The sequence below is a fragment of the Pan paniscus genome, chromosome 2 (genome assembly GCF_029289425.2).
Source record: "Pan paniscus chromosome 2, NHGRI_mPanPan1-v2.0_pri, whole genome shotgun sequence".
NCBI lineage: Eukaryota > Metazoa > Chordata > Mammalia > Primates > Hominidae > Pan > Pan paniscus.
This window is the reverse complement of record NC_085926.1, coordinates 56,434,981-56,449,584: the sequence shown is the minus strand read 5'-3', so window position 1 is coordinate 56,449,584 and position 14,604 is coordinate 56,434,981. Positions and strand designations below refer to the sequence as shown.

The following is a 14,604-nucleotide window of genomic DNA, read 5'->3' as shown; positions in this document are numbered from 1 at the left end:
CTGGACTTTCCCCCTACTGATTCACATCATGGCATTCACAGATGAAATGGTTTATTACTGGGACTTTGAATAACTATGGATGCATAATATTGTAGCCTGCAGATCATGGGGGAAGGCAATGTCAATTTTTCTCTCTAGTTTTAAAGAACTGGGGTTGATGGCGTCAGCACTTTTGAACAGCAGATTGAGTTTGACTCCGAAGTGTCTGACAGGGCTAAGTTTAGTGAACTGAGAGAATTCTATGGTAACTTTGAGGCTGAAAGCCACTGTGTTATATTCTGGTAGCCTTGGGCTTGTCAAGGTTAACTTCTGTTGATCATTAGCTGTGTGCTAGGTATTGTGCTAAGTACTTTCTTATATCATCTCATTTAATCTTTCCCAAATCCATATGAAAAGTCTGATATCCCCATTTTACAGATGAGAAAAGTGAGGATGACAGAAGTAAAATACTTTGCTCAAGGTTGCATATCCAGAAGACAGAAATATGACTCCAGCCAAATCTGATTTTGAGGCTCCTCTTTTCCTTTTTAAAACACTATGTATCTCCTCTCTGGCTACAATTACAGAATTGTCCTATAACTGCCATGGAAGTGATTTTAGTGATATGATGAAAATTTCATGATATTAAAGTGCCAGCATCATCCTTTCAATTATTTCAAAGTTGTTTTGCATAGCTCCTGTGTTCCCTTACTCTTGGGCGAGAGGGCCTACTCTGGTTCTCCTCTGACTGCACCCTCCACTGGGGGAAGAGTCCAAGGGGCCAACGCAGGTGCCCACCTGGAGCCTGTGCCTGGCATTCTAGAGTCCGCTCTGGGTACCTACAGGCCTGTGACCTCCTTGCCTAAATGACCCTGAGTTGTCTTCCAGAATCTGCCTGGAAATTTTTTCCTAGTACATCTTCTTGGGGGTAAGCCAGGCTACCACTGTGCACATCCCTAGGCTTAGGGTTGTGGAGGGGCACATATGTGTGACATTACAGATCAGGTGTCAGCAAACTACTACCTGTGGGCCAAATCCAACTACCAGTTTTTTTTTTTTTTTTTTTTTTGAGATGGAGTCTCGCTCTGTTGCCCAGGCTGGAGTGCAGTGGCACAATCTCGGCTCACTGCAAGCTCTGCCTCCTGGGTTCACGCCATTCTCCTGCCTCAGCGTCCCGAGTAGCTGGGACTACAGGCGCCTGCCACCGCGCCCGGCTAATGTTTTGTATTTTTTGTAGAGATGGGGTTTCACCGTGTTAATCAGGATGGTCTCGATCTCCTGACCTTGTGATCCACCTGCCTCGGCCTCCCAAAGTGCTGGAATTACAGGCGTGAGCCACCGCGCCCGGCCAACTACAACTTGTTTTTATAAATAAAATTTTACTAGAACACAGCCATGCCTATTTGGTTTCAAATTGTCTATGGCTGCTTTCGGGCTGAAATGGCAGAGTTGAGTAGTTATGACAGAGATCAAATGGCCCACAAAACCTAAAATGTGTACTGTTTGGCCTTTTACAGAGAAAGCCTGTGGACCCCTGGTATAGCTGGAGCAAGCCTAGCTTGCATGCTGCAGAGTTCATGTGTATGAGGCCCGTGGGGTATGGTTGGGCCAGAGGTGGGGAGAAAGGGTGTTGGCGGAGGTATGGGGGGCAGGCCTTCCTCCTGCCACAATGTTTTGGTGGAATTCTGAGGAGTCTAAGTATTCTAAGTTCAAAATTCAAATCTCACCTTCCCCATCTCTGTGTTCAAGGTAGGAGGGTAGAATGTATTTTGTTTACCAGTTTGTTAGCTCAGTTTATAACTTTAAATGTATAGGCACACAGTATCTGGGCATTCATTTGTACTCTTGCCCTGGGCTCTAAGAGTGTTAGCACCAATGTAAAAACCTGGGTTGCAGTGTAGGGGTTTATAATAGGAGGGAAGAGAGACCCCAACAAGGAATTGCACATATTAATATGAAATTCTAAGGTATAGAAGTGCTTTTGGGTCATATACGGATTACTGGACATGAGAGAGGCTTTGGGGATGCTGATAATGTTCTAAGTCTTGGTCTAGACAGTGGTAACACAGGTGTGCTCACTATATAAAAATTAACCCGTGCAGGCTGGGCATAGTGGCTCACGCCTGTAATCCTAGCACTTTGGGAGGCCGAGGCGGGTGGATCACTTGAGGTCAGGAGTTCGAGACCAGCCTGAACAAAATGTCAAAGCCCCATCTGTACTAAAAATACAAAAATTCCCTGGGCTTGGTGGCGGGCACCTGTAATCGCAGCTACTCGAGAGGCTGAGGCAGGAGAATCGCTTGAACTCAGGAGGCAGAGGTTGCAGTGAGCCGAGATCACACCACTGCACTCCAGCCTGGGTGGCAGAGCGAGACTCTGTCTCAAAAAAAAAAAAAATCAATTAACGTGTGCAATTAAGGTCTACCTTCATCATGTATATGTTCTGCTTTAATAAAGTTTATAAAAATAAATGAAAAGAGAATATATTAAAATTAAATATTTAATGTAAATAATATAATCTCTATATTTTATAAATATTGTAACAGATATACTAAGATTAATATATTCCAATATATTGCAAATAAACAACCCTTGCTCCCAGTTTCATTTGTCCAAATTAAATCCAAAATGCTGGAACCCATGTGCCAGTTTAGCTGGAAGTTCCGAATCTCTCCACTAGACCGCCTTCCCAACCTTCCCCACTTCTCTTCTCCCTCTCTTTCCTCTCCTCCCCGCTGCTTCGGGCTTACACAGCCCCAAAGCGAGCGGGATATGGATATAAATCCCACATCCAAATCTGGAAATCAATCTGTCCGACCAGCCCATCACATGATTACATCTTGATGCCACAAGGTGTCGCTGTTGAGGCTGTTCTCCCTCGGACTGAAAGATGCTGTGCCTGCCCTCTGTGGTCCCCACTCTGTGGTCCTGCAAGGGAAGGCCAACCCAGTCCCCCGTGGCCAAGCTCAGACACAGTGTGCCATGTGGGGGTGTAGCGGATGCTATTTGTGCCCCACCCGCATCTCCTCAGCACTCATGGCCTGTATGGGAACATGAGGGCTTTCTCTTTGGCTTCACTTGGGAGTGCCAGGGAGCATCCCTCAGCCCATGATGGAGTTTCTTGCCCTTTCGGAGGCGCACCTATGAGGCCGGTTCTCCACTGTTTCTCGAAGCTCTTTCCAGTTGCTTGCAGCAGAAACTTTCTTGAAAATGCACCCTCGGCCGGGTGTGGTGGCTCACGCCTGTAATCCCAGCACTTTGGGAGGCTGAGGCCGGAGGATCACTTGAGGTCAGGAGTTCGAGACCAGCCTGGCTAACATGATGAAACTCTGTCCCTACCCCAAAATACAAAAATTAGCCAGGTGTGGTGATGCGCGCCTGTAATCCCAGCTACTCGGGAGGCTGAGGCAGGAGAATGGCGTGAACCTGGGAGTTGGAGGGTGCAGTGAGCCGAGATCGTGCCAGTGCCCTCCAGTCTGGGCGCCAGAGGGAGACCCCGTTTCAAAAAAAAAAAAAAGAAAGAAAAAAAAAAGAAGAAAATGCGCCCTCTATTGACTTCCTTGACTTCCTTGTTTTAGTTCCAAATTGTCCTCTCAGTACTTTCTGGGAATACCTTCTAAATGAACCTCCTACACCCACATCCTTGTATCAGCATCTGCCGGTGGGGAACCCCAACTAGGACATATAGCCTTCCTCATGAGTTACAGCCCTGTGCACAGTTTTGTGCCCCACTGTACAGGCTCCATACAGCATGCGAGGTCTCCAGAAGCTTCTAGCCTTACCCACACACTTTGTCAATAGGGGCTTCTCCATGGCTACTGGGTCACATGTCCTGAGTCCCAATCACCAGCCTGGACGTCTATCTTGAAGTAATTATTTAATTTCTGGGAACTCTAAGTCTGGTGGAGCTATGCTAATTCCTTCCCATAGATCTCACTTACTCTGAATCCTGGGCACCTAAGACTGGGGTGTCAGTGACTTCCCTCCGTGAATGTTCCCGGATCATTGTGCATAAAGACACCTACAAGATTTCACATTTTCCAAACCAGGGATCTGAGGAGGGACAGCCTCAGTTGGGTTATGAAGGGTTTCCTTACACCTTCACCAGAGGATTCAGGCTACCTAGTCTAACTCTACTTTAACCTAAACAAGAGGGCCATTGAGATGACCCTGGGCCAGTCAGCTTCTCTTATAAAAAGGAAAAAGATAGCATGTCTTTCACATCGTGAAAAAAAAAAGCATTATGCTTTGAGAGAATGTAACTGAGAGACCTGATTTGAATGGGATAGATCTTGTAGAGGGTATGCTATTGAAACTATCATCTAAGTGATGGAATAGGAAATAATAGGAATTAGCCCTGCAAAGAGAACAGCAGGAGTGAAGGCTCTGAGACAGGAAGGGACTTGATGCATGGAGCAGCAGGAAGAAGACCCTGTCAGAGTCTGTGAAGGAGAGAGTGGCAAGAGGGGAGGTGGGGGCTGTTGGCAGTACTCAGATCCTGCAGGGCCTCAGGCCATGGGAAGCGTTTTGGTTTTGTCCACAGAGCAATAGGAAGCTTTAAAAGGGTTTTAAGTGGGTAAGGGGAGATATTTTATAATCGTAATTGTATCTTAAAACAGTTTAGCTGATATTTTGGAAATAAGAGTAGAGGATGATAAGAGGAGAAGCTTTAGGAGGTATGAAGTAGCTTATGCAAGAGTCACGTTGGTTCAAGAGGAGTGGAAACAACGGAGAAGATTCAAGAGCAATTTTGGAGGTAGAATTAATAAGATTTGGTAAAGAACTTGAAGTGGGTGGTAAAAGAATGAATTGTTTAAGACCTTATATGTGAGTAGAGTGGTAAAAAATGTAAATACCTATTGGGGGAAGCAGGCAGGAAAGGAATCAGACTGAATATAAGATAATGGGAGTGGAGGAGACTGTGGCAAACTGGAGGGTACATGTCCTCTCTTGAAGGGGCAGCTGCTGGTTGCTCCAACCAGTTATTGCCATGTAGAAAGGTGAGCCTGACATTGTCAGATTTTCAGATTTTTAAGGAAGCATCAGAATCTGGATTTTAATATGAACTGTCTATCTTTCTATGTTGGCAACTATTAATAGAAATTCTAAACAACACTGTGCTAGCTATACACAGCACATCTGCAGGTAACATCTGGCTCCTGGGTGGCCACTGCTTGTTTGAGATCTGTTTTCCATTGTGTCTTCCTTTAGAAAGGTTTTTAGAATTAGTAGTCTGTGACACAGAATTTTGGAAAAGTTAGGGATGCTGATTAGAAAAAAAAAAGGATATTTTAAGTTGGCAAAATCTTGGGAGATACTGATGATCTCAGCTCACACGGTCTGTCAGCAGGCCTCAGGTGATGGGCTGAGGCTGAGATCTGTGGAAATAAACTTAACCTAATTTAGAGCAGGTAGCAGGAAGTGCTTTTGTCTTAAAATAGACCGTTCCAGACCATGATAGTCTGAGATACTTGAGTTAGACAGGAATCAAGGTTCTCCCCTGCTTTTTCCCTTCTGAGCTTATAGTTCAAGAGTCCTTAAGCCTTTTAAGAGAGTGAGTGGATGAGTGTATATCTTATTTATGAATTCCTATGCAATTAGAGAAAGCATTCTTATAGGTTCATAAAGCCATCTTTTATTTTATTTTGTTTGAGCCATAAGCGGAACTTACCCTTGGACTTTGAATTTTATTCATGAGGTTCTTTTAAAGTGAAGGGTGTTGCGCAACTAATTTCTTTGGTGTTATAATTTTTTTTGATGTCAGCAACATTTATTTGTTTCTGTACACAGTTTGATCTAATTAATAATTTACCCTTCTTACAGTTGCACATCACAAACATATAAGAATAGCAGGTATTGGCGGGGTGTGGTGGCTCACGCCTGTAATCCCAGCACTTTGGGGAGCCAAGGCCGGCAGATCACGAGGTCAGGAGATCGAGACCATCCTGGCTAACACGGTGAAACCCCGTCTCTACTAAAACTAAAAAAAAAAAAAAAATTAGCCAGGTGTGGTGGTGGGCGCCTTGGTCCCAGCTACTGGGGAGGCTGAGTCAGGAGAATGGCGTGAACCCGGGAGGCGGAGCTTGCAGTGAGCCAAGATCACGCCACTGCTCTCCAGCCTGGGCGACACAGTGAGACTCCATCTCAAAAAAAAAAAAATAAAAATTGTAGGTATTTTTAAAGAGTTCACAAAAAAGTCCAATGACTGAACCTGTCTTGGCTTCATAATAAGTATTTAAAACTGTAAGATCTTAACTGCTACCTTTTTTCCTAAAACCCATTTATAGGTGGGTGGAAAAGCTTAAAAATAGTTTTAAGTCAGTAATGGGCAATGGAAGACATGATTGCATTATTGATTGCTCAATAAAGTTGATCTTTTTGCTCTTTCTCAGAGATTTATTTTATAGAATTAGAAACAAGTCAGGATAGATGATAAATTAGGAGACAACAACCAAAAAAAAAAAAAAAGCCCAAGTGTCAAAACAAGCTCCTTAAAATATATCGGGAAATGAAACACAGCTGGGTGGGGCATGGGGGAGGGTGCGAGTGACTCAACAGAACAAGTAGGAATTATGAGGCTTAGGGGAACATGACAGCCATGGGGACCTGCCTTTGCTTTATGTTGTCAACTGATTCTTTCCTTCTTCCATGACATTGGTATCACTCTATGTGCTGCAGCCGGGGGTGAAATGGTCCCAGGAAACCACCCCTGCTCTTTATAAATTTTGTGGGAGAAACTAATTCCCAAATAGTGGTGAGCCTACGTCGCTAACTAAAATTTATTGTTAAGAAGCACATGTACAGTGGTGAAGACATTACCCTTTTACCATTTTGATGGTCTGTGAATTTCCTGTTTGATTTGATAAGTTCAGTGGAATTGAACATAATCTCTTGTCCATTGTGATCTTGGTGTTATAAGCAACAACGTGTTTCCGCAGCCTCTTACTGCAGCCTGTCAATGGCTGACTTGTATTCCTTTTAACAATCTGGCTTCTTTGTCGAGGTGTGAAAAATAAATACAGAATTATATTTATTTCCTGGCCTAGTAGGGCTGAAACTTCAACTAGTCATTATTTTGATCTTCTATCTTTTCCTGTTAGAGGTCAATTCTGATTGGGGTTGATTTCATGTACCTGCCCTTAAAGCAGTGCCTAGTCCTGTAATCACCTTCCTCTCAAATCCTGTTATATCTGAGGTGAAGAAAGCTCTTATGGAGAAAGTCCATTCCAGGGAGCAAACTTCCCATAGTCAGAACCTGTGTCTGTCTCAATCACTGCCTTATCCCCCTCATTCAACAGTGGGAGTTAAGCTGATGCTTAAAAAGTATTTATTGCATGAGTAAATTCAAGTGTTCAGTGAAATGTTTTCAGGTATTCTGAAGGGAAGAGGATTCTGTTGTCAAATCAATTTTGGAAAAGCTATATTATATACTTAATTTTGGGACAGTCCCAATACATATGAGTGTCCTAAAAGTCTCTGAGACATCTTGGGTTAAAACGAAAACCCCAGTAGCCTTGTTTATCTGAACACTTGTCAGACTGTTCAGGAAGTACTGGTCTAAAGCCGAGCTGGAGTAGCACAATGTTGGTACTTAATAAATACTTCTTGGCTGGGCACGGTGGTTCACGCCTGTAATCCCAGCACTTTGGGAGGCTGAGGTGGGTGGATCACTTGAGCTTAGGAGTTGAAGATCAAGCCTGGGCAACATGACAAAACCCCGTTTCTTCAAAAATTACAAAAATTTGCCAGGCGAGGTGGTGTGCGCTTGTGGTCCAGCTGCTCAGGAGGCTGAGGCACGAGAATCACTTGAGCCTGGGAGGCAGAGATTGCAGTGAGGCGAGTTCGCTCCACTGCACTCCAGCCTAGGTGACAAGAGTGATACTCTGCCTTAAAAATAAATAAAAAAATACTTCTTTAGGTGTATTTACTGAATGTGTAGTGCTGAAATCCTGAGTTTAGTAATTCGGGATTTTTTTTGTAGCCTCAAGAGGAGATGGTGGCTTTTGGGATATGTTGAGAGTAGAGTAGAAGCTGTGAAGGAAAGAGAGTCAAGAGTAAGGATGTGAGTATAAATTGTTTCATTTTGATTTTTTGAAAATTAACTAATTAATTAATTTTATAGAGATGAGTTCTCACTTTGTTGCCCAGGCTGGACTTGAACTCCTGGGCTGAAGCTTTCCTTCTGCCTTAGCCTCGCAAGCAGTGGGACTACAGGCACACGCCACTGTATCCAGCTGTTTCATTTTTATTTTATAATTCTTTTAAAATTTATCCTAGGGAAGGCTGGGGATGGTGGCTCATGCCGGTAATCCCAGAACTTTGGGAGGCCGAGGCGTGTGGATCACTTGAGGTTAGGAGTTTGAGACCAGCCTAGCCAACATGATGAAATTCTGTCGCCACTAAATATACCAAAATTAGCCGCTTGAACCCGGGAGGCGGAGGTTGCAGTGAGCCGAGATTGTGCCACTGCACTCCAGTCTGGGAGACAGAGCAACAGTCTGTCTCAACAACAACAAAAAGAATTTATCCTAGGGAAGTAAGAGCTTTATCAATCTGAATATTGCTCAAACGGAACATTGAAAAGCTTTATCAATCAAAATATTATAAAGCTTTATCAATCACAATATTAATTATGATATTTCCATTTTAAAAATAATTACCTAAGTGTTTCAGTTCTTTTGCTGTGTAACAAAAATCTGTAAAACTTGGAGTGGGGCTTTAAATAATAATTTATTACATCCCACCTGATTCAGTGGGTTGATTGGTGGTCTTGTTACATATAGTGATGGCTGTTATTCATGCAGCTGATTCAAGACGGTGGCTGGGCTGGGCTGGAAGCTCCAACATGGCTTGTCTCACTGGATTGGTGTTTTGGTGCTGACTCTTGGCTGGGTGCTTTGGTTATCCTTCATGTGGCCTCTCTATGTATGTGGTATTTCATCTTCCAGGGCCGTTCTGTGTGGCTCCTAATTTTAGCAAGATAGCTTGGACTTCCTTGCATCATGGCAGCTGAGTTTTAAGAGAGCAAAACCAGAAACTGTCAAGCCTCTTTAGGGTTAGACTCAGAGCTGGAACAGTGTCTCCTCTACTGCATTTGTTGGTCTAAGCAGGTCACAAGGCCAGTCCAGATTCAAGGACAAGGGAAATAGAATCAATTTCTTGATGGAACTAATGGAACTACAGACAATTCTGTATAGGAAGGAGAGGACTTTTGATGGCCATCTTTGGAGACTCATAGTATCTGTCAAAAATCATGTGTTATAAAAATACTTTGTGGCATCTATGTTAAGTAGGAAATGGAGATGATGTTAAGATAAAACATGGAGAAAAAGGAAAATACAAGACTTATATAGTCTTTATATAGTTTGATTTACATAGTCTTTATATTGTCCGGCTTTGTCTAAAACTGCACACACACACATACACACTTAAAATGTATTGGAAGTAACATAATACATACTGGCTAGTTTTGAACTGCTGTCCTCAAGCAATCCTCCTGCCTCAGCCTCCTGAGTAGCTGGGATTACAGCAGGAGTCAACATGCCCTGCCAAGCCCATTCTTTTTTTTTTTTTTTTTTTTTGAGACAGAGTCTTGCACTGTTGCCCAGGCTGGAGTTCAGTGGCGTGATCTTGGCTCACTGCAAGCTCCGCCTCCTGGGTCCATGCCATTCTCCTGCCTCAGCCTCCCGAGTAGCTGGGACTACATGCGCCCACCACCACGCCTGGCTAATTTTTTGTACTTTACTATTAGTAGAGATGGGGTTTCACCGTGTTAGCCAGGATGGTCTCGATCTCCTGACCTCGTGATCCACCTGCCTCGGCCTCCCAAAGTGCTGGGATTACAGGCATGAGCCACCTCGCCCGGCCCCATTCAGTTTTATGTGTGTGTTCTACGAAACATTTCAGGAATAGGGAAGACTGGTATTATGCTAGCTTGTTAATAGAGGTTATCTATGAGTGACAGGATTGAGAGTGTTTTCATTTTCTGCTTTATGCATATTTGTATTTTCTAAATTTTCTATAATAATCTATTAGTTGGTTTAATAATTAAGAAAAACTAATAAGCCAATTAGAAAGTCTTGACAAATTTCAAAGATTGGAAAATATATATGTTACATTTTATGATCCCAATGCTAAACAATTTGAACTAGAAAGTTTACCATAAAATTTCTATCCACTTTGACATTTAAATATATTATTCTCAATAATTCCTGGGATAGAAAAATTTCAAAATAAAAACAACAAAGTATTTACAAATGCCAATAAGAGTTTTATACATAGAATTCTGGAATATGCAGCCATGTGTATAATCTTATATGCATTCATTAGGAAATGTGATTAAAGAGAAATGAACATTCAATGCAAAAGGGCAAAAAAAACCATAAAGGAAGTAGAAATTTTATTAAAGATAAAGAGATATCAATGAAATGGAAAATAAGATGCAGTAAAATATATTAATAAAACCAAAAGCTATATCATTTAAAAATTTTTAAAGAAAAGTTATACAAAGCAATGACAATAAGACTGGAAAATCTACACGGAATAGACTGTTTGTGAAGGGACGTTTTAATGATAATTGACACAAAATAGGTAGCAAACCCAAATAGACAAGTAAACATAGTGAAAAAGTGAAAAGATAATAAACAACTAGGCCCATTCTGTGTTTTTTGCTTTTTTAAAGAGACTGGGTCTCTCCCTCTGTCGCCCAGGCTGGAGTGCAGTGGTGCAGTCATAGCTCACTATAGCCTCGAACTCCTGGGCTCAAGTGATCCTCCTGCTTCACTCTCCCCAAGTAGCTGGGACTGCAGGCACATGACACCACACTGGGCTAATTTAAAAATTTTTTTTAGAGACAGAGTCTTGCTATATTGCCCAGACTGGTCTTGAACTTCTGTCCTCAAGCAATCCTCCTGCCTCAGCCTCCTCAGTAGCTGGCATTACAGCAGGAGTCAACATTCCCTGCCAAGCCCATTCAGTTTTATGTGTGTGTTCTACAAAATATTTCAGGAATAGGGAAGACTGGTGTTATGCTAACTGTTCCAGAACATATGAAAAATGGAAAGCTTCTCAATCTATCTATGATACTAGCATACATCTGATATTAAACCTAGAAAAGGAGAACCCAAGAAATCTATGGGCCAGTGGCAACATATATTACTTTTTAAATAAGGAAACAATATTTCAAACATGATAATACATCTTTTCATGTTGTATGTTATATGTGTGTGTGTTTCCAAAGGTAACAAACTAACTTTGTTTGTTGGTTATTGGGATTCTCCAAAGCCTTGGCCAGGTAGGCAGGTAAATTCACTGAGGATTAAATCTGTGTGCGTGTAAATTTTATGACATTCCAGGACCTCAAGCCTAGCCACAGACCTCAGAAATGTGTATCTCTAGATACAAAGGGAGCAGACAGAGGAAGACAAGTTAGATTACACCACTTTTTCTAGGAAGACATCTCTATAAGTGGTGGCCCAGTTAGAACCCAGACATCTAGATTGTAAGCACAGAAAAGATACATTCATTTAACTGTTGGAACCATAGAAAGAAAATCATTTTTTTAATGAAAAAAGTATATATCATTATTATGTTACCAAAACACCAGAGGTTCAGTCCAGGTCCTGCTGCTTGCTGCACAGAAGGCCAATCACTGAGACAAGTATTGCCAGAGAAGAAGTTTTTAATCAGGTGCTGCAGCTGAGGAGATGGGAGATCAGTTTCAAATCCATCTCCTTGACCAACTAACATAAGGGTTTATATAGCAGGGAAGAAATGTAATCATGAGTGGAAAAACAGGAATTAGGGAGGGATAAGGAAGAGGAGTTGGTCAAAAGGAAGCAGATAGGGCAAGGCAATTATGACAGATGAGGGGTCTGACATCTCATTGCCCAAATGCAGTAATCTGGCAAGTTTGAGCTCCTTGACACTATCTGGGAGGCCTGATGGTTGGTTTCCTTAGAAAGGAACTCAGATAAGACAAATGCAACTTTCTCAAGTTTTAAAACTGGGAGGTCAATTTCTATGTTTTTTCAAAGAAACCACTGACATCAGCTCTATGGGACAATTGGGTCAGTTTCAATTGTAGAAAATTTAGAGTATGCAAATAAAAAGAAGAAAATGAAAACCTCTTGGAATTCCACCACTGGTAACAGTTTGATGTGTGTCATTCCAGCCTTCTTTGCTGGTGAAAGGGTGTATGTGTATTTGTGTGTTTTACAACAGTGTGAGTAAATCACAAAATTGTTTTGTCGTCTGCTCCCCCTGCCACCAGTATGTCATGAACATCTTTCCATCTTATTAAATATTCATGTAACTGCCTGTTCCACTATTCCATTATCTGTCTCTCTCATCATTTATGTCACCGAATTCTTATGTTAGAACTATTGATCCCCTCTTTTTTACACTACAGATTATTCATGTAAAAATCTTAGATACAAAATGGTTTTTGTGTATTTCCAAGAAAAACAAAATTAAGCCCTGAGCAACATAAACATTTGAAATGAAGTTCTTTAGTTAGAAACAGGTGTATAATTTTTTAAGATTTCTTGAGGGAAAGGGGAAACCTTTATAGAAAACATTTTTTCATACTGTATGTGTCACTATCAGTGACAGAAATCTCATCTAGAATTGAATGTAGCAAAAAGGAAATTTATAGACAAATGCATCAGTTACCCATTGATCCTGTAATGTGGCAAAACAATCCACCACAAAATATCAGTGACATACTAAGAAGCATTTATCAAGTGCATAAGTGTGGTGTTTAGCTGATCTCAGCTGGGCTCGCTCATGCCCCGTTGGGCAGCGGCTGGTTGGCTAGGCAGTTCTGCTGACTTTGGCTGGGCTTGCTCACACATCTTGGGGCGGCTTGGCTGTTGGCTAGGACAACTTGGTTCTATTTTATATTTCTCATCTTCCATCAGGCTAGATTGGGAATATTCTAATTACTACGGTAGAGGAAAATGAGCAAGAGAGTAAACACATGGGTTGCTTAAGGCGTCTGCTTACTTCACATTTGTTATCACCTTACTGGACAAATAAAGTCACATGACTGAACCTAGCATCACATTGGGAAAACACTGCCAAGACATATATAAAAAAAGGAGTAAAGAATTGAGACCTTTAATGCAATCAGCCACCTGGCATATGTAACTAAAATGGCCAGGGAACAGATGTATAGATGATAGATGATGGTAACTTCTATGATTCCTGGATCTGGAGTATGAAGTGATGTCACCTGGTTTGGTTTCACACTCTTTGAAGTTTAGCTGTGGTTCCCTTTGTATTGTCTCCACCCTCAGGGAGGCCCTTTCCACATTGAAGTACTCACAGCTCTATCTTGAAAGTAAGGAATTCCAGCTGAAGAAGAGCTTATCTTTCCCAGCTGTTCCAACTAGAGTCCTAGTATGGAGTCTTGTTGGACCTGTGTGGGTCACATGCCCATCACTAAACTAGCTACCATGTCTGGAGGATACAATATGGTGGTTGGCCAGGCGTGGGTCATGTTCTCACCCCTTGCACCATCCAGGATGGTGGAGTGAAGGGAGTCAACCTTATCTAAACCCAATGAACTGTGAGTAGGGGGTTGGGAACAATTTCTCTAAGGAAAATAGTGACAGTATAATCAGAAAGTGTGTATTTGGGAGAGGGGGAAGGGATGAATGATAGGCAGGTGAAAATAAAATATACCCATGTATACTGCTATTAATGTACTTATCTCATTGAGACACTTACCTTCAAAATCTATTTATTGACTATTTGGTACTAGGCACAAAACTAGGTGTTTTATAAACCTCATCTTACTATTTTTTATAATACTACGAGTTAGATGGTATTACCTGCATTTTGTTGATTGCAGAGTGGAAGCTCATAACAAGTTAAATAATTTGTCTAAGGTTACTCAGCTGGTTAGTATTAGCATGGACATTTGAACCTGTTTACCTTTCTCAAATCTGTTCTCTTATTGTTGTAAAGCTGAAGGAAAAGAAAATACAGTAAAGACTTTCTAAGAGGAAGAACAGGAGGCCATAATGCGCCCCATTAAGGCCATATGGGTGCTAAAATTGAAGGGATACTCACAATGCTGTAGCCCCAGCTGCATAAAATCTTCACTAGTATACTTCAGTAACCATGATGGGAACTTCTTCTCCTTTGCCATTTCTGTACAGACATGAAGTGGTTAATATGAATATTAAGGTCAACCAAAATGGGAAATAATTCTCAAGAGGCCAGCCTGAAAGATGTGTGTGAAAGGGAAAAGAGACAAGACTGTTGTTTTCTCTGGTAATATCATTGAGGATCTGGCTATGTGTTTAGGCATCCCATTGGTTGAGCTACCTCTTTTTCTTCTATCTCCAGGATAGCCAGTAGGTTTGAATTCATGTGTTAATGCCAGTTGATTGGTGGTAAGCCATCTAGAGTGTTGTGTTGAGAAGAATTCTGAACCTAGTGGAAAAGAAGACTGTGATGGATTAGTGATGTCTGTAATGAGTACAGGAGGGGAAGGTAACAACATGAATGCCAAATATTTGACATCCCAGGAATCAGCAGCTTCTCAGAGTCACTTTCAAGTCACATGCATATAGGGGTTATGCCCCAAAGGAGGGGCCTTTTTATAGCTAAGGTCTC

At 41.8% G+C, this 14,604-nt stretch overlaps 1 protein-coding gene across 10 annotated transcripts in view; it reads left to right on the top strand.

Annotated features, from left to right (window-relative positions):
- Positions 1 to 14,604, top strand: part of ERC2 (ELKS/RAB6-interacting/CAST family member 2) — a 976,550-nt gene that overhangs the window by 18,422 nt on the left and 943,524 nt on the right. The gene's annotated exons all lie outside the window — the stretch shown is intronic.